This window comes from Leuresthes tenuis, unplaced genomic scaffold (genome assembly GCF_036924035.1).
Source record: "Leuresthes tenuis unplaced genomic scaffold, fLeuTen1.0.hap1 SCAF_23, whole genome shotgun sequence".
NCBI lineage: Eukaryota > Metazoa > Chordata > Actinopteri > Atheriniformes > Atherinopsidae > Leuresthes > Leuresthes tenuis.
This window is the reverse complement of record NW_027325377.1, coordinates 11,894,625-11,915,630: the sequence shown is the minus strand read 5'-3', so window position 1 is coordinate 11,915,630 and position 21,006 is coordinate 11,894,625. Positions and strand designations below refer to the sequence as shown.

Genomic DNA, 21,006 nt, shown 5'->3' with positions numbered 1-21,006 from the left:
TTTTACAAACTATGGTCGGACATTCAAACCTTCTTGTATCCGAACACATCCAGTTCTGCTTTTGAGGATGTATGGTCGGACTTTCACACCTTTTAGTAGCCAAACAACTCCGCTCCCGCTATTGATTGTGTACAGTCGGGTATTTTAACCTTTTCTTACCCGCTTTTTACCAATTATGGTCGGACATTCACACCTTCTTACAGCGGAACACCTCCGCTCGCTGTTTTGATCATTTATGGTCTGGCAATACTACCTTTTCTTACCCGTTTTTGAGTAATTATGGCTGGACATTCACAGCTTCTTGCATCCGAACACCTCTTCTCTGCTTTTGATGATGAATAGTCCGGCATTCTTACCTTTTCTAACACATTTTTCAGTAATTATTGTCGGTCATTCACACCTTTCTCATCAGCTTTTTGCAAATTATGATCTGACATTCACACCTACTTGCAGCCGAACACCTCGGCTTCCGTTTTTGATGGTGTATATTTTGGCATTCGAACCTTTTCTTACCCACTTTTTACAAACTATGCTCGGACATTCACACCTTCTTGCAGCGAAACCCCTCCGCTCCCTCTTTTGATTGTGTATGTTCGGGCATTCGAACCTTTTCTTACCCGCTTTTTACAAACTATGGTCGGACATTCAAACCTTCTTGTGGCCGAACACATCCACTTCTGCTTTTGATGATGTATAGTTGGGCATTCACACCTTTTCTTACCCATTTTTCAGTAATTATTGGTGGACATTCAGACCTTCTTGCAGCTGAACCCCTCTGCTCCCGCTTTTGATGGTGTATAGTCGGGCTTTCGAGGCTTTTCTTCAACGGTGTTTACAAATTATGGTTGGAAATTCAGACCTTGCAGCCGAACACCTCCGCTCCCTCTTTTGATCATACTTTGTCGGGCATTCGCACCTTGTCTTACCCGCGTTTTACAAACCATGGTCGGACTTTCACACCTTCTTGTAGCCGAACAACTCCGCTCCCGCTATTGATTGTGTACAGTCGGGTATTTTAACCTTTTCTTACCCGTTTTTTACCAATTATGGTCGGACTTTCACACCGTCTTACAGCGGAACACCTCCGCTCCCTCTTTTGATGGTGTATGTTCGGGCATTCGAACTTTTTCTTACCCACTTTTTACAAACTATGGTCGGACATTCAAACCTTCTTGTAGCAGAACACATCCACTTCTTCTTTTGATGATGTATGGTTGGGCATTCGCACCTTTTCTTACCCATTTTTCAGGAATTATGGGTAGACATTCACACCTATTTGCAGTCGAACAGCTCTGCTCCAACTTTTGATTATGTTTGGTTGGATATTCGAACCTTTTCTTAACTGCTTTTTACAAACGTTTGTCGGACGTTCACACCTTCTTGCAGCCGAACACCTCCGTTTCCGCTTTTGATGGTATATATTCGGGCATTCGAACCTTTTCTTACCCGCTTTTTACCAACTATGGTCGGACATTCGCACCATCTTACAGCGGAACACCTCCGCTCCCTCTTTTGATGGTGTATTTTCGGGCATTCGCACCTTTTCTTACCCGCTTTTTACAAACTATGGTCGGACATTCAAACCTTCTTGTAGCAGAACACATCCACTTCTTCTTTTGATGATGTATGGTTGGGCATTCGCACCTTTTCTTACCCGCTTTTTACAAACTATGCTCGGACATTCAAACCTTCTTGTAGCCAAACACATCCACTCCTGCTTTTGTTGATGTATGGTTGGGCATTCGAACCTACTTCTTCATTAATTATGGGTGGACATTCACACCTACTTGCAGCCGAACACCTCGGCTTCCGCTTTTGATGGTGTGTATTTTTGCATTCGAACCTTTTCTTACCCGCTTTTTACAAACCATGGTCGGACTTTCACACCTTCTTTTAGCCGAACAACTCCGCTCCCGCTATTGATTGTGTAGAGTCGGGTATTTTAACCTTTTCTTACCCGCTTTTTACCAACTATGGTCGGACATTCACACCTTCTTACAGCGGAAAACCTCCGCTCCCTCTTTTGATGGTGTATGTTCTGGCATTCGAACCTTTTCTTACCCACTTTTTACAAACTATGGTCGGACATTCACACCTTCTTGCAGCGAAACACCTCCGCTCCCTCTTTTGATTGTGTATGTTCGGGCATTCAAACCTTTTCTTACCCGCCTTTTACAAACTATGGTCGGACATTCAAACCTTCTTGTGGCCGAACACATCCACTTCTGCTTGTGATGATGTATAGTTGGGCATTCACACCTTTTCTTATCCATTTCTCAGTAATTATTGGTGGACATTCAGACCTTCTTGCAGCTGAACACCTCTGCTCCCGCTTTTGATGGTGTATAGTCGGGCTTTCGAGGCTTTTCTTCAACGGTGTTTACAAATTATGGTTGGAAATTCAGACCTTGCAGCCGAACACCTCCGCTCCCTCTTTTGATCATACATTGTCGGGCATTCGCACCTTGTCTTACCCGCGTTTTACAAACCATGGTCGGACTTTCACACCTTCTTGTAGCCGAACAACTCCGCTCCCGCTATTGATTGTGTACAGTCGGGTATTTTAACCTTTTCTTACCCGCTTTTTACCAATTATGGTCGGACATTCACACCGTCTTACAGCGGAACACCTCCGCTTCCAATTTTGATGGTGTATGTTCGAGCATTCGAACTTTTTCTTACCCACTTTTTACAAGCTATGGTCGGACATTCAAACCTTCTTGTAGCAGAACACATCCACTTCTTCTTTTGATGATGTATGGTTGGGCATTCGCACCTTTTCTTACCCATTTTTCAGGAATTATGGGTGGAAATTCAAACCTACTTGCAGTCGAACAGCTCTGCTCCCACTTTTGATTATGTTTGGTTGGATATTCGAACCTTTTCTTAACTGCTTTTTACAAACTTTGGTCGGACGTTCACACCTTCTTGCAGCCGAACACCTCCGCTTCCGCTTATGATGGTATATACATTGTCGGACATTCGCACCTTGTCTTACCCGCGTTTTACAAACCATGGTCGGACATTCACAGCTTCCTCTCCACCATACTTGTATGGTGGGATATTCACACCCACTTGCATCCGAAGACCTCCGCCCCCACTTTTGTTGATATTTAGTCGGTCATTCACACCTAACCCGTTTTCTTGCAGCCAAACACCTCTGATCTCGCTTTTGATGATGTAAGATTGGGCATTCAGACCTTGCTTTTCCTGCTTTTCACCAACTATAGACGGACATTCACACCTTCTTGCAGCCGAACACTTCCGCTCCACCTTTTAGGTTTCTATCACACCTTTTTTTTCACCGCATTTTATAGATTACGGTTGGAAATTCTCAACCACTCATCCGAAGAGCTCTCCTCCCGCTTTTGTTAATATATTTGAACTTTAGTCAGACATTCACACCTACTTGCAGCCGAACACCACCTCTCTAGCTTTTGATGATGTATGGTCCGGCATTCCTACCGTTTCTAACACATTTTTCAGCAATTATGGTAGGACATTCACACCTTCTTGCAGCTGAACACCTCCTCTCCCACTTATGATCATATGCAGATTGATTTTCGAAAATTTTCTTTCATGTTTTCTAGCAATTAATGATGGACATTTAGACCTTCTTGCAGCTGAATACCTCCGCTCCCGCTTTTGATCATACATTGTCAGGCATTCAAACCTTGTCTTACAAACTTTAGTCAAACATTCACACCTTTTTGCAGCCGAACACAGTTTTTTTCAGCCGATTTTGGGCATTCGAACCTTTTCATACCCACTTTTTACCAACTATGGTCGGACATTCAAACCTTCTTGTAGCCGAACACATCCAGTCCTGCTTTTGATGATGTATATTCAGGCATTTGAACCTTTTCTTACCCGCTTTTTACAAACTATGCTCGGACATTCAAACCTTCTTGTAGCCGAACACATCCACTCCTGCTTTTGATGATGTATGGTTGGGCATTCGAACCTACTTGTTGCCCGCTTTTCATTAATTATGGGTGGACATTCACACCTTGTCGCAGCCAAACACCTCCGCTCCCTGTTTTGATCATGTATGGTTGGACATTCGCACCTTTTCTCACCCGCTTTTTGCAAACTATGGTCGGCCATTCACAGCTTCCTCTCCACCATACTTCTATGGTGGGATATTCACACCCACTTGCATCCGAAGACCTCCGCCCCCACTTTTGTTGATATTTAGTCGGTCATTCGCACCTTACCCACTTTTGGCAAACTATGGCCTTCTTGCAGCCAAAAACCTCTGATCTCGCTTTTGATGATGTAAGGTTGGGCATTCAGACCTTGCTTCACCTGCTTTTCACCAAATATAGTCGGACATTCACACCTTCTTGCAGCCGAACACTTCCGCTCCACCTTTTAGTTTTCTATGGGGCATTCACACCTTTTTTTTCACCGCATTTTATAAAAACACCACAGGAACACCGTATTGAGGCTTTGTTCTGACCGCTCATTCGGTGTCGCGTTTCTTTCAAGCAATTCTCCTGATTAGCCCGCACTCGGCTCGCTCCCAGAACCGTGTTAAAGTCTACTTCGCATTCACTCTCTTTTCTCAGCAGACTAAAAGAAAGTTTCATCTTGGGCTCCCTGAAACTTCCATCCTGCACCGCTGTTTGCTTTTTCACAAGAGCAGAGGAGAGTGCACCGTTCCCAGGGGCACTACAGTACCGGGTCGATGCTTGGAGTGAACGGAGCAAGCTCCTTTTTCAACTCCTATTGATACAAATCCATTTAATATGTAGTCCTCGCATAGAGGACACATCAGACATTAAACTGATAAGAACAGATACTACACTTGATCTTAGCCAAAAGGCCGAGAAGCGATAACTGTCCACTGGTTCACGTCCGAGGGCCCTTCCTGGCACAATGCGCACTTGTAGCGGTGTTCTTTTTATGGCCATAGTGTCACTTTGCACCTCGGCCCACCCGCTGCACTGAGCACTCTTCAGCCCTTTTAAATGGTATAACTTTACACTACCGCACGCTCCAGCGAGCACCATTCAAGCAACAACTTTGCACTCCAGCTTCGAACATTGGCACAGTCGCAACAAGTAAGGCGACTCTACTCAGAGAAGTCACTCTGCACAGTAACAAGATTTCTTTTGCACAGACAGAAAGGGCTTCATCCGCAAAGGTAAAGCCTGCCAAAAATAGAAACAACTCATTAGTGCTGCTCAACGTTGTACTTTGCAGTAAAACAAAGAGCAAATCTAAAGATTCAGGAATCCGAGAATAAGCTTACTTCCATGAGTTCTTCACGATTTCGGATTTTGCTATAAAATGAATTCCTTCACTCAAACTAAATTAAAACTGCTAAACCGCTAATCTGTTACATGCAAGGCAGATGTCAAATTCACCGAAATAGGATCTATTTCGGTGAATAGATCCTAGCAGATCCTTGGCTGCTACAGCCAATCGAGCTGTAGCAGCTTCGGTAAAAGAGTATAAGTTGAAGAGTTTGTGAATAAAGGTGTGCGCACACATAGTGAGTTGTAGGAAAATAGGCAGGGAGCAATGCCGGCTGGGGTATAGGTTCTTGTATGTTGTCTGACTGTTTGATTTGAATGTGTTGTGTAAGTGTCCTGTTGAATGTTACATGTTTGGGCTTTGACACGCTTCACTGTGGTTGTTAACTGTGTGGTGTGTCCTGAAATGTTATATGTTTGGGCTGTGTGACATGCTTAATGCTTTTCAGTAGCAACCCACTTATTCATATATAGCAACTGACAACATAAGAAGTCCGGACATACTTTGATAGTAGTTGTAGAAGTATCCTTATTGATAATAGATAAACTAATTCATAGTGATAGAACAGTAGATGAACAGGTGCCTGCACATGTCTCATGAAAATAAAATGGGTGTATGATTGCTGACGGCAGAGCAATACTGCCAAACTTATGAGTTCTTGTGGCAAACTTGATTCAGTGTCTTGACGTGTATACGCTGTTTCGCTGACTTGTCACAAGAAACAAAGTGTGTTTGATAAGATCCGACCATTCTATTACGGGAGGATCAGTATGTACGGATTCTGATGTGACTGATAAACCCATTCGTATCTTAAGCATAATCTAATACGTGAGACAACGCCCTGGCACACAATCAAAAAAAAAAAGAGAGAGAGCGGTTTTGTGTCCCCACAGTCCATAATGTAGAAAAGAGAGAAAAAAGCCTTTCTGATTTGGTGTGTGTGCTCACAGTGCAGAGTGTAGAGAAAAGAGAGAAAAGAAAGCCGTTTTGGTGTCACGGGTGTTGTGACTTACACACACACATTTCTGAATTGAGAAAGGAAATTATTTTAGAGAAAGCACTAGAGTTTAGATCCCACATTTGTTGATAGGCATTCATTTAATTTTTCTTTTAATCAGTTTTAAAGTGAATACTAACTGAGAAATGAAAAAGGTGAAGAGTTTAGAAGCTTGGTTCAAGAGCAAAACTTGGTTTATGATCAGCTGAGTCTCTAAACAGAACAGCAAAGGGCTTCATCGAACATTTAAAAAAGATTCAGATTGTTAGAATATCCAGAATTTATAGGAATGGTGGTGATTACTCTTATTTTCTAGAATGGAAATAACTGCACCATGTCTGTTTTATGAATTTAAGGGGCTAAAAAGTTTTGTTCTCGTTTTTCTATGATTAACCGAATGTATGTGAGAGTCCAAACAGACAGAAGGGTTACGGCCGAGCGCTGGACCTTCCAAAAAAGATGAGACAGGCTGGACCCGTGCCATACTAGTTAAGGCCTGCCTGTGGATAACAGGTTCTTTAAACTCTCACACACACAAACTCACACACGTTCGCACACATACACCCATACACACACACATTCTTGAACTTGCTGCAAGATTAAACCTTTGCATTAACTGACTCCAGCAACTCTGAGTCTCATTGAGAGACTTTTCTCAACAATTGGGTCCTCAAACCAGATCTCAACGTTTTTTCCGCTGTCCAGGGTCGGAGCTGAAACCGTGCACGGGGGAGTCCAGTACTCCTAATGAAAGACCCCCTGCTGAATTGCGGTAATTAGGGGCCAGTGTCCACTGAAAGGGGGAAAAAGGGACGAGATCGTACTTTTGAATCAATGGCCAGAAGCCATTGGCAGTGCAGGCATCAACAATAATGGTGTTATTTCACCCATTAACACTTAAGGTACCTCATGCAGTGGCTGTGATATGGTTACTTAACAAAATATCTTTACCAGACATCTCTCCTACATAACAGTTCTTCTTTCACAGCCACACCTTGTTGTCGAGAGATGTGCTACACTTAATCCATCCACACTGCTACCTACCCCACAGATGGAAAGCCAGAAATAACCATCAGTGTTTTACCCAGGCCAGACTTAACTGATATACGTTATGAAAATGCAGAAATAACTATATTTATTCAACAGATCAAGGAAAAAAACCCTGATGGCACAAATGCTACAGGATTTGCAGTAGTAACAGAAACTGAAGTTTTCTTAAAACAACCACTACCAAAAAATTACTCTGTTCAAGCAGTCGAATTGGTAGCTTTAACTGAAGCTTGTAAATTAAATAACAAAAAGGTTGTTAACGTTTACACTGACAGTCAGTATGCCTTCTCAACTGTACATGTGTTAACACAGCATTGGAAAAACAGGTATGTTGACATCCACAGCTAAATGTATAAACTACAAATATTTTAGCATTATTAGATGTTATTCAATTGCCATCTACAATAGACTCGTATGAATGACCGGAAGGAAAACCATACTGCCAAAGAATTTGTTTAAATATGCTGCAGTATTGAGCCACGGACCATGTCATGTCTCAACAGGAGGGATGGAAGCAATAATGAACCAGGTTTTTACAGCATATGGTTTTACTAATTATTAAAAACATTTTTTTAGAATAAATAAATGAATAAAGTTTTGTCTAGCAGGTCAAATATGTGCAAAATACATTCCACAGGGCAATCTAAGACCAAAACGAAGATAATTCCCTAAGCCAGTGTATCTTTTTCAACATATTTGTTTGGATTTCATTATTTCATTATTTTGTAGATTTCATTGAACTAAATTAATGTTAAGGGAAACGATTCTGCTCAGTGACAACAGAGGTTTTTACCAAATGGTCTGAAATATTTCCATGTGCACAAGCAGATGCACTCTCAGTAGCAAAATCACGCGTAAAATAACTCATTTCTAGATTTGAAATTCCTGAAAAGATCTTCAGTGATAATTTGACACACTTTGTAAACAATGTCATCTCACTGATGGCAAAGAACTTAAAATAGACCTTAGAAACCACTGTGATATAGAAGGTTTCGCTAACACATTGGAATTGTTTTACTATTTACATATGCATGTGCAGTGAAGAATTGCTTGCTGCTGATAAATGCAAAGAAGAACAGCTTACACATAAATGCTCACATATAGGCTGCTGAATGCAATGAAGACCTGCTTATCCAGTAAAGTTCAATGTCAATGTGTAATATTCAATTAGGATTTGCAAAACAGTGAAGTTAAACAATGAATGGGTCCATAGTCGGTATGAGAAGACTACAGGAATATTTACCTGGGTGTACGTTCAAACAGAGATGAGAAAATTGCGATAAATTATTGTTTGTTTGTTTGTTAGTATGTATATGAATGTTATGTGTATAAACTGTGTTGAGTTGTAGTTACTCAGTAGTGTCTCAGTGAAACAACCGACGGGGGAAGCCTTGCGGTGACAACAAAAGCAGTGTTTTACTGATCAGTCAAGTTGCTCCAGTGTACTCCATACAAACTGGTTGGCTACTGAAGGGATAGAAAATGGGGAATACTTGTTTTAAAGCAAACAAGGAATTAGATGGGAAAAATACATGTTTTAACGGGACCCAGACAATATTAAATACTCAGACAGATGGGAGAAGAAGTGTAGTTTTGTAGGAAATCACAAAATTATTACATAAAATGAGTGAAATCAATTGAAGAATGCCTTTCTGAAGAGCTGTTTACCACAGATGAGCAGCTTTGCGACCAAGCACATTGTAGATCGCTTTACTGCCAAAATGATCTAGTTTAATGGATTGGTTTAGACATTTATAACAGCATTTTAAGAACAAAGAGAGAAACAAAAAGGGACAACGCTTCATGGTGGAAGGTGATGTATAAATAACTGTGTATATGATGAAGGAGAGACCATTTGAGCAGCACAGCCATTTCGCAGCACAGGGACAGCAGTCCAAGTTAAAGGATCTCCCATGTGGTATCACCTGTCACACTGTGTCAAGGCATCAAAAGAAGAAAAAATCACCAAACTCAAGGACAAAGAGACGAAGACTCCGGTGAACGAAGAGAGAGGACTTACAAACCAGAAATACAAAAGGATGCTCGATATCAAGATCCAGAAGAAGAGGCTAACAATGCCACGAACACTTACGATGCTGGGAATGATGCCAGCAATGAACAGAGAAGAAGATTCAGTGTCATCAATCTGCAACACGTGCCTCTAATGAGGGGGTGAATATAGAATCCTCAACGATTACAACGTCTCTGGGAACTGTGACAACAACAAGGTTTAAACCATTTTGATATATATTGTAACCTATTGGCTAAGGAATAGTGCTGAAAATGAGGTAAATCTAATCCACCACTGTCCTTGGTCTTCTGTAGGGTTTTTAAACTAATACGTGGTGGTTTGTTTTTCCACGGAAATTTGGAGATGCATGAATCTAGTGACTTAAACCAAGTAGCAGATGGTTTTATGGGGATCATTGAGAACAAATAGTTAACTTTTGGTAGTATCATCATTTTAATGGTTGTAACTCTCCCCATAAGTGATATAGGTAAGGACTTCCAACGAGAGAGATCGTCCTCTACTCTCTTTACTAATTGCACATAATCCATCTGTACTTATCAGTTTAATATGTGATATGTCTATGCAAGGACTACATATTAAATGGATTTTTATCAATAGGAGTTGAAAAAGGAGCTTGCTCCGTTCACTCCAAGCATCGACCCGGTACTGCAGTGCCGCTGGGAACGGTGCGCTCTCCTCTGCTCTTGTGAAAAAGCTAACAGCGGTGCAGGATGGAAGTTTCTTTTAGTCTGCTGAGAAAAGAGAGTGAATGCGAAGTAGACTTTAACACGGCTCTGGGAGCGAGCCGAGTGCGGGCTAACCAGGAGAAATGCTTGAAAGAAACGCGACACCGAATGAGCGGTCAGAACAAAGCCTCAATACGGTGTTCCTGTGGTGTTTTTATAAAATGCGGTGAAAATAAAGGTGTGAATGCCCCATAGAAAACTAAAAGGTGGAGCGGAAGTGTTCGGCTGCAAGAAGGTGTGAATGTCCGACTATATTTGGTGAAAAGCAGGTGAAGCAAGGTCTGAATGCCCAACCTTACATCATCAAAAGCGAGATCAGAGGTTTTTGGCTGCAAGAAGGCCATAGTTTGCCAAAAGCGGGTAAGGTGCGAATGACCGACTAAATATCAACAAAAGTGGGGGCGGAGGTCTTCGGATGCAAGTGGGTGTGAATATCCCACCATACAAGTATGGTGGAGAGGAAGCTGTGAATGGCCGACCATAGTTTGCAAAAAGCGGGTGAGAAAAGGTGCGAATGTCCAACCATACATGATCGAAACAGGGTGTTTGGCTGCGACAAGGTGTGAATGTCCACCCATAATTAATGAAAAGCGGGCAACAAGTAGGTTCGAATGCCATACCATACATCATCAAAAGCAGGAGTGGATGTGTTCGGCTACAAGAAGGTTTGAATGTCCGAGCATAGTTTGTAAAAAGCGGGTAAGAAAAGGTTCGAATGCCCGAACATACACCATCAAAAGAGGAAGCGGAGGTGTTCCGCTGTAAGACGGTGTGAATGTCCGACCATAGTTGGTAAAAAGTGGGTATGAAAAGGTGCGAATGCCCAAATTCGGCTGCAAAAAACTGTGTTCGGCTGCAAAAAGGTGTGAATGTTCGACTAAAGTTTGTAAAAAGCGGGTAAGACAAGGTGCGAATGCCTGACAATGTATGATCAAAAGCGGGAGCGGAGGTGTTCAGCTGCAAGAAGGTCTAAATGTCCATAATTAATTGCTAGAAAACATGAAAGAAAATTTTCGAAAATCAATCCGCACATGATCATAAGTGGGAGAGGAGGTGTTCAGCTGCAAGAAGGTGTGAATATCCTACCATAATTGCTGAAAAATGTGTTAGAAACGGTAAGAATCCCAGACCATACCTCATCAAAAGCTAGAGAGGTGGTGTTCGGCTACAAGTAGGTGTGAATGTCTGACTAAAGTTCAAATATATTAACAAAAGCGGGAGGAGAGGTCTTCGGATGAGTGGTTGAGAATTTCCAACCATAATCTATAAAATGCGGTGAAAAAAAAGGTGTGATAGAAACCTAAAAGGTGGAGCGGAAGTGTTCGGCTGCAAGAAGGTGTGAATGTCCATCTATAGTTGGTGAAAAGCAGGAAAAGCAAGGTCTGAATGCCCAATCTTACATCATCAAAAGCGAGATCAGAGGTGTTTGGCGGCAAGAAAACAGGTAAGGTGTGAATGACCGACTAAATATCAACAAAAGTGGGGGCGGAGATCTTCGGATGTAAGTGGGTGTGAATATCCCACCATACAAGTATGGTGGAGAGGAAGCTGTGAATGGCCGACCATAGTTTGCAAAAAGCGGGTGAGAAAAGGTGCGAATGTCCAACCATACATGATCAAAAGAGGGAGCGGAGGTGTTTGGCTGTGACAAGGTGTGAATGTCCACCCATAATTAATGAAAAGCGGGCAACAAGTAGGTTCGAATGCCCAACCATACATCAACAAAAGCAGGAGTGGATGTGTTTGGATACAAGAAGGTTTGAATGTCCGAGCATAGTTTGTAAAAAGCGGGTAAGAAAAGGTGCGAATGCCTGACAAAGTATGATCAAAAGAGGGAGTGGAGGTTTTCGGCTACAAGGTTTGAATGTACGACCATAGTTTGTAAAAAGCGGGTAAGTAAAGGTGCGAATGCCCGAACATACACCATCAAAAGAGGGAGCGGAGGTGTTTCACTGCAAGAAGGTGTGAATGTCCGAGCATAGTTTGTAAAAAGTGGGTAAGAAAAGGTTCGAATGCCAGAACATACACCATCAAAAGAGGGAGCGGAGGTGTTCCGCTGTAAGAAGGTGTGAATGTCCGACCATAGTTGGTAAAAAGCGGGTAAGAAAAGGCTAAAATACCCAACTCTACACAATCAATAGCTGGAGCGGAGTTGTTCGGCTAAAAGAAGGTATGAAAGTCCGACCATGGTTTGTAAAAAGCGGGTAAGAAAAGGTTCGAATGCCAAAATATACACCATCAAAAGCGGAAGCCGAGGTGTTCGGCTGCAAGTAGGTGTGAATGTCAGATCATAATTTGTAAAAAGCTGATGAGAAAGGTGTGAATGACCAACAATAATTGCTGAAAAATGTGTTAGAAAAGGTAAGAATGCCGGCCCATTCATCATCAAAAGCGGGAGAAGAGGTGTTCGGCTGCAAGAAGCTGTGAATGTCCAGCCATAATAACTCAAAAACGGGTAAGAAAAGGTAGTATTGCCAGACCATAAATGATCAAAACAGGGAGCGGAGGTGTTCCGCTGTAAGAAGGTGTGAATGTCCCACCATAATTGGTAAAAAGCGGGTAAGAAAAGGTTAAAATACCCGACTGTACACAATCAATAGCGGGAGCGGAGTTGTTTGGCTACTAAAAGGTGTGAAAGTCCGACCATGGTTTGTAAAAAGCGGGTAAGAAAAGTTGCGAATGCCGGACAATGTATGATCAAAAGAGGGAACGGAGGTTTTCGGCTGCAAGAAGGTCTAAATGTCCAACCATAATTTGTAAAAACCGGGGAAGAAAAGGCTCGGAAGCCCGACTATACACCATCAAAAGCGAGGTGTTCAGCTGCAAGAAGGTCTGAATGTCCATCAATAATTGCTAGAAAACATGAAAAAAAATGTTCGAATATCCAACCGCACATGATCATAAGTGGGAGAGGAGGTGTTCAGCTGCAAGAAGGTGTGAATGTCCACCCATAATTCCTCAAAAATGGATAAAAAAAAAGGTGCGAATGCCCAACCATACATCATCAAAAGCAGGACTGGATGTGTTCGGCTACAAGAAGGTGTGAATGTCCGACCGTAGTTGGTAAAAAGCGGGTAAGAAAAGGTTAAAATACCCGACTGTACACAATCAATAGCGGGAAGGGATGTGTTCGGCTACAAGAAAGTGTGAAAGTCCAACCATGTTTTGTAAAAAGTGGTTAAGAAAAGGTGCGAATGCCCGACAATGTATGATCAAAAGAGGGAGCGGAGGTTTTCGGCTGCAAGAAGGTCTGAATGTCCAACCATAATTTGTAAAAACCGGGGAAGAAAAGGCTCGAAAGCCCGACTATACATCATCAAAAGCGGGAGCGGAGGTGTTCAGCTGCAAGAAGGTCTCAATGTCCATCAATAATTGCTAGAAAACATGAAAGAAAATTTTCGAATATCAAACCGCACATGATCATATGCGGGAGAGGAGGTGTTCAGCTGCAAGATGGTGTGAATGTCCACCCATAATTCCTGAAAAATGGGTAAAAAAAAGGTGCGAATGCCCAACCATACAACATCAAAAGCAGGTGTGAATGTCAGATCATAATTTGCAAAAACCTGATGAGAAATGGTGAGAATGCCCGACTATACACCATCAAATGCGGGAGCGGAGGTGTTCGGCTGTGAGTAGGTGTGAATGTCCGACCATACTTGCTGAAAAATATGACAAAGCAGTTTTCACTTGGTTTGAGTGAAGGAATTCATTTTCTATCAAAATCCGAAATTGTGTAGAACTCGTGGAAATAAGTTTATTCTCGGATTCCTAAAGGTTTAGTGTTGTTCTTTGGTATACTGCAAAGTAATACTTTCTATTTTGTTGAAACCGATTCAGACATGGATAAATATGAAGGACAAAGCAGTTTTAACTTGGTTTGAGTGAAGGAATTCATTTTATATCAAAATCCAAAATTGTGTAGAACTGGTGAAAAGAAGCTTATTCTCGGATTCCTAAAGGTTTAGTGTTGTTCTTTGGTATACTGCAAAGTAATACTTTCTATTTTGTTGAAACCCATTCAGACATGGATAAATATGAAGGACAAAGCAGTTTTAACTTGGTTTGAGTGAAGGAATTCATTTTATATCAAAATCCAAAATTGTGTAGAACTGGTGAAAAGAAGCTTATTCTCGGATTCCTAAAGGTTTAGTGTTGTTCGTTGGTATACTGCAAAGTAATACTTTCTTTTTTGTTGAAACCTATTCAGACATGGATAAATATTAAGGACAAAGCAGTTTTAACTTGGTTTGAGTGAAGGAATTCATTTTATATCAAAATCCGAAATTGTGTAGAACTGGTGATAAGAAGCTTATTTTCGGATTTCTAAAGGTTTAGTGTTGTTCTTTGGTATACTGCAAAGTAATACTTTCTTTTTTGTTGAAACCTATTCAGACATGAATAATAGAAAGTATTACTTTGCAGTATACCAAAGAACAACACTAAACCTTTAGGAATCCGAGAATAAACTTATTTCCACGAGTTCTACACAATTTCGGATTTTGATATAAAATGAATTCCTTCACTCAAACCAAGTTAAAACTGCTTTTTCCTTGATATTTATCCATGTCTGAATCGGTTTCAACAAAATAAAAAGTATTACTTTGCAGTATACCAAAGAACAACACTAAACCTTTAGGAATCCGAGAATAAACTTATTTCCACGAGTTCTACACAATTTCGGATTTCTATATAAAATGAAATCCTTCACTCAAACCAAGTGAAAACTGCTTTGTCATATTTTTCAGCAAGTATGGTCGGACATTCACACCTACTCACAGCCGAACACCTCCGCTCCCGCATTTGATGGTGTATAGTCGGGCATTCTCACCATTTCTCATCAGGTTTTTGCAAATTATGATCTGATATTCACACCTGCTTTTGATGATGTATGGTTGGGCATTCGCACCTTTTTTTACCCATTTTTCAGGAATTATGGGTGGAAATTCACACCTTCTTGCAGCTGAACACCTCCTCTCCCGCATATGATCATGTGCGGTTTGATATTCGAAAATTTTCTTTCATGTTTTCTAACAATTATTGATGGACATTGAGACCTTCTTGCAGCTGAACACCTCTGCTCCCGCTTTTGATGGTGTATAGTCGGGCTTCCGAGCCTTTTCTTCCCCTGTTTTTACAAATTATGGTTGGACATTCAGGCCTTCTTGCAGCCGAAAACCTCCGCTCCCTCTTTTGATCATACATTGTCGGGCATTCACACCTTTTCTTAACCGCTTTTTACAAAACATGGTCGGACTTTCACACCTTCTTGTAGCCGAACACATCCCTTCCCGCTATTGATTGTGTACAGACGGCCATTTTAACCTTTTCTTACCCGCTTTTTACCAACTACGGTCGGACATTCACACCTTCTTATGGCTGAACACCTCCGCTCCCTCTTTTGATGGTGTATGTTCGGGCATTCGAACCTTTTCTTACCCGCTTTTAACAAAGTATGCTCGGACATTCAAACCTTGTAGCCGAACACATCCAGTCCTGCTTTTGATGATGTATGGTTGGGCATTCGCACCTTTTTTTTTACCCATTTTTGAGGAATTATGGGTGGACATTCACACCTTCTTGCAGCTAAACACCTCCGCTCCCACTTATGATCATGTGCGGTTTGATATTCGAAAATTTTCTTTCATGTTTTCTAGCAATTATTGATGGACATTCAGACCTTCTTGCAGCTGAACCCCTCTGCTCCCGCTTTTGATGGTGTATAGTCGGGCTTTCGAGCCTTTTCTTCCCCGGTTTTTACAAATTATGGTTGGACATTCAGACCTTCTTTTAGCCGAAGACCTCCGCTCCCTCTTTTGATCATACATTGTCGGGCATTCGCACCTTTTCTTACCCGCTATTTACAAAACATGGTCGGACTTTCACACCTTCTTGTAGCCGAACACATTCGCTCCCGCTATTGATTGTGTACAGTCGGGTATTTTAACCTTTTCTTACCCACTTTTTAGCAACTACGGTCGGACATTCACACCTTCTTATGGCGGAACACCTCCGCTCCCTCTTTTGATTGTGTATGTTCGGGCATTCAAACCTTCTTGTGGCCGAACACATCCACTTCTGCTTGTGATGATGTATAGTTGGGCATTCACACCTTTTCTTACCCATTTCTCAGTAATTATTGGTGGACATTCAGACCTTCTTGCAGCTGAACACCTCTGCTCCCGCTTTTGATGGTGTATAGTCGGGCTTTCGAGGCTTTTCTTCAACGGTGTTTACAAATTATGGTTGGAAATTCAGACCTTGCAGCCGAACACCTCCGCTCCCTCTTTTGATCATACATTGTCGGGCATTCGCACCTTGTCTTACCCGCGTTTTACAAACCATGGTCGGACTTTCACACCTTCTTGTAGCCGAACAACTCCGCTCCCGCTATTGATTGTGTACAGTCGGGTATTTTAACCTTTTCTTACCCGCTTTTTACCAATTATGGTCGGACATTCACACCGTCTTACAGCGGAACACCTCCGCTCCCAAATTTGATGGTGTATGTTCGAGCATTCGAACTTTTTCTTACCCACTTTTTACAAGCTATGGTCGGACATTCAAACCTTCTTGTAGCAGAACACATCCACTTCTTCTTTTGATGATGTATGGTTGGGCATTCGCACCTTTTCTTACCCATTTTTCAGGAATTATGGGTGGAAATTCACACCTACTTGCAGTCGAACAGCTCTGCTCCCACTTTTGATTATGTTTGGTTGGATATTCGAACCTTTTCTTAACTGCTTTTTACAAACTTTGGTCGGACGTTCACACCTTCTTGCAGCCGAACACCTCCGCTTCCGCTTATGATGGTATATATTCGGGCATTCGAACCTTTTCTTACCCGCTTTTTACCAACTATGGTCGGACATTCGCACCATCTTACAGCGGAACACCTCCGCTCCCTCTTTTGATGGTGTATTTTCGGGCATTCGCACCTTTTCTTACCCGCTTTTTACAAACTATGGTTGGACATTCAAACCTTCTTGTAGCCGAAAACCTCCACTCCCTCTTTTGATCATACATTGTCGGGCATTCGCACCTTTTCTTACCCGCTTTTTACAAACTATGCTCGGACATTCAAACCTTCTTGTAGCCAAACACATCCACTCCTGCTTTTGTTGATGTATGGTTGGGCATTCGAACCTACTTGTTGCCCGCTTTTCATTAATTATGGGTGGACATTCACACCTACTTGCAGCCGAACAACTCCGCTCCCGCTATTGATTGTGTAGAGTCGAGTATTTTAACCTTTTCTTACCCGCTTTTTACCAACTATGGTCGGACATTCACACCTTCTTACAGCGGAAAACCTCCGCTCCCTCTTTTGATGGTGTATGTTCTGGCATTCGAACCTTTTCTTACCCACTTTTTACAAACTATGCTCGGACATTCACACCTTCTTGCAGCGAAACACCTCCGCTCCCTCTTTTGATTGTGTATGTTCGGGCATTCAAACCTTGTCTTACCCGCCTTTTACAAACTATGGTCGGACATTCAAACCTTCTTGTGGCCGCACACATCCACTTCTGCTTGTGATGATGTATAGTTGGGCATTCACACCTTTTCTTACCCATTTCTCAGTAATTATTGGTGGACATTCAGACCTTCTTGCAGCTGAACACCTCTGCTCCCGCTTTTGATGGTGTATAGTCGGGCTTTCGAGGCTTTTCTTCAACGGTGTTTACAAATTATGGTTGGAAATTCAGACCTTGCAGCCGAACACCTCCGCTCCCTCTTTTGATCATACATTGTCGGGCATTCGCACCTTGTCTTACCCGCGTTTTACAAACCATGGTCGGACTTTCACACCTTCTTGTAGCCGAACAACTCCGCTCCCGCTATTGATTGTGTACAGTCGGGTATTTTAACCTTTTCTTACCCGCTTTTTACCAATTATGGTCGGACATTCACACCGTCTTACAGCGGAACACCTCCGCTCCCAAATTTGATGGTGTATGTTCGAGCATTCGAACTTTTTCTTACCCACTTTTTACAAGCTATGGTCGGACATTCAAACCTTCTTGTAGCAGAACACATCCACTTCTTCTTTTGATGATGTATGGTTGGGCATTCGCACCTTTTCTTACCCATTTTTCAGGAATTATGGGTGGAAATTCACACCTACTTGCAGCTGAACACCTCTGCTCCCGCTTTTGATGGTGTATAGTCGGGCTTTCGAGGCTTTTCTTCAACGGTGTTTACAAATTATGGTTGGAAATTCAGACCTTGCAGCCGAACACCTCCGCTCCCTCTTTTGATCATACATTGTCGGGCATTCGCACCTTGTCTTACCCGCGTTTTACAAACCATGGTCGGACTTTCACACCTTCTTGTAGCCGAACAACTCCGCTCCCGCTATTGATTGTGTACAGTCGGGTATTTTAACCTTTTCTTACCCGCTTTTTACCAATTATGGTCGGACATTCACACCGTCTTACAGCGGAACACCTCCGCTCCCTCTTTTGATGGTGTATTTTCGGGCATTCGCACCTTTTCTTACCCGCTTTTTACAAACTATGGTTGGACATTCAAACCTTCTTGTAGCCAAACACATCCACTCCTGCTTTTGTTGATGTATGGTTGGGCATTCGAACCTACTTGTTGCCCATTTTTCATTAATTATGGGTGGACATTCAGACCTACTTGCAGCCGAACACCTCGGCTTCCGCTTTTGATGGTGTATATTTTTGCATTCGAACCTTTTCTTACCCGCTTTTTACAAACCATGGTCGGACTTTCACACCTTCTTTTAGCCGAACAACTCCGCTCCCGCTATTGATTGTGTAGAGTCGGGTATTTTAACCTTTTCTTACCCGCTTTTTACCAACTATGGTTGGACATTCACACCTTCTTACAGCGGAACACCTCCGCTCCCTCTTTTGATGGTGTATGTTCGGGCATTCGAACCTTTTCTTACCCGCTTTTTACAAACTATGCTCGGACATTCACACCTTCTTGCAGCGAAACACCTCCGCTCCCTCTTTTGATTGTGTATGTTCGGGCATTCAAACCTTTTCTTACCCGCCTTTTACAAACTATGGTCGGACATTCAAACCTTCTTGTGGCCGAACACATCCACTTCTGCTTTTGATGATGTATAGTTGGGCATTCACACCTCTTCTTACCCATTTTTCAGTAATTATTGGTGGACATTCAGACCTTCTTGCAGCTGAACACCTCTGCTCCCGCTTTTGATGGTGTATAGTCGGGCTTTCGAGGCTTTTCTTCAACGGTGTTTACAAATTATGGTTGGAAATTCAGACCTTGCAGCCGAACACCTCCGCTCCCTCTTTTGATCATACATTGTCGGACATTCGCACCTTGTCTTACCCGCGTTTTACAAACCATGGTCGGACATTCACAGCTTCCTCTCCACCATACTTGTATGGTGGGATATTCACACCCACTTGCATCCGAAGACCTCCGCCCCCACTTTTGTTGATATTTAGTCGGTCATTCACACCTTACCCGTTTTCTTGCAGCCAAACACCTCTGATCTCGCTTTTGATGATGTAAGATTGGGCATTCAGACCTTGCTTTTCCTGCTTTTCACCAACTATAGACGGACATTCACACCTTCTTGCAGCCGAACACTTCCGCTCCACCTTTTCGGTTTCTATCACACCTTTTTTTTCACCGCATTTTATAGATTATGGTTGGAAATTCTCAACCACTCATCCGAAGACCTCTCCTCCCGCTTTTGTTAATATATTTGAACTTTAGTCAGACATTCACACCTACTTGCAGGCGAACACCACCTCTCTAGCTTTTGATGATGTATGGTCCGGCATTCTTACCGTTTCTAACACATTTTTCAGCAATTATGGTAGGACATTCACACCTTCTTGCAGCTGAACACCTCCTCTCCCACTTATGATCATGTGCAGATTGATTTTCGAAAATTTTCTTTCATGTTTTCTAGCAATTAATGATGGACATTTAGACCTTCTTGCAGCTGAACACCTCCGCTCCCGCTTTTGATCATACATTGTCAGGCATTCGAACCTTGTCTTACAAACTTTAGTCAAACATTCACACCTTTTTGCAGCCGAACACAGTTTTTTTCAGCCGAACTTGGGCATTCGAACCTTTTCATACCCACTTTTTACCAACTATGGTCGGACATTCAAACCTTCTTGTAGCCGAACACATCCAGTCCTGCTTTTGATGATGTATGTTCAGGCATTCGAACCTTTTCTTACCAGCTTTTTACAAACTATGCTCGGACATTCAAACCTTCTTGTAGCCGAACACATCCACTCCTGCTTTTGATGATGTATGGTATGGCATTCGAACCTACTTGTTGCCCGCTTTTCATTAATTATGGGTGGACATTCACACCTTGTCGCAGCCAAACACCTCCGCTCCCTGTTTTGATCATGTATGGTTGGACATTCGCACCTTTTCTCACCCGCTTTTTGCAAACTATGGTCGGCCATTCACAGCTTCCTCTCCACCATACTTCTATGGTGGGATATTCACACCCACTTGCATCCGAAGACCTCCGCCCCCACTTTTGTTGATATTTAGTCGGTCATTCGCACCTTACCCGCTTTTGGCAAACTATGGCCTTCTTGCAGCCAAAAACCTCTGATCTCGCTTTTGATGATGTAAGGTTGGGCATTCAGACCTTGCTTCACCTGCTTTTCACCAAATATAGTCGGACATTCACACCTTCTTGCAGCCGAACACTTCCGCTCCACCTTTTAGTTTTCTATGGGGCATTCACACCTTTTTTTTCACCGCATTTTATAAAAACACCACAGGAACACCGTATTGAGGCTTTGTTCTGACCGCTCATTCGGTGTCGCGTTTCTTTCAAGCAATTCGCCTGGTTAGCCCGCACTCGGCTCGCTCCCAGAGCCGTGTTAAAGTCTACTTCGCATTCACTCTCTTTTCTCAGCAGACTAAAAGAAAGTTTCATCTTGGGCTCC

The 21,006-nt window shown here is 42.4% G+C and overlaps 1 non-coding gene and 1 pseudogene across 1 annotated transcript; one reads left to right on the top strand and one right to left on the bottom strand.

Moving 5' to 3' along the window:
* Window positions 1-4,649: 4,649 nt before the first annotated feature.
* On the bottom strand, window positions 4,650-4,840 carry LOC140283376 (U2 spliceosomal RNA). The gene has a single exon (XR_011910076.1). It is a non-coding gene; the product is annotated as a U2 spliceosomal RNA (small nuclear RNA).
* Window positions 4,841-9,840: 5,000 nt separating this feature from the next.
* On the top strand, window positions 9,841-10,017 carry LOC140283399 (U2 spliceosomal RNA; annotated as a pseudogene).
* The last annotated feature ends 10,989 nt before the right edge of the window (window positions 10,018-21,006 follow it).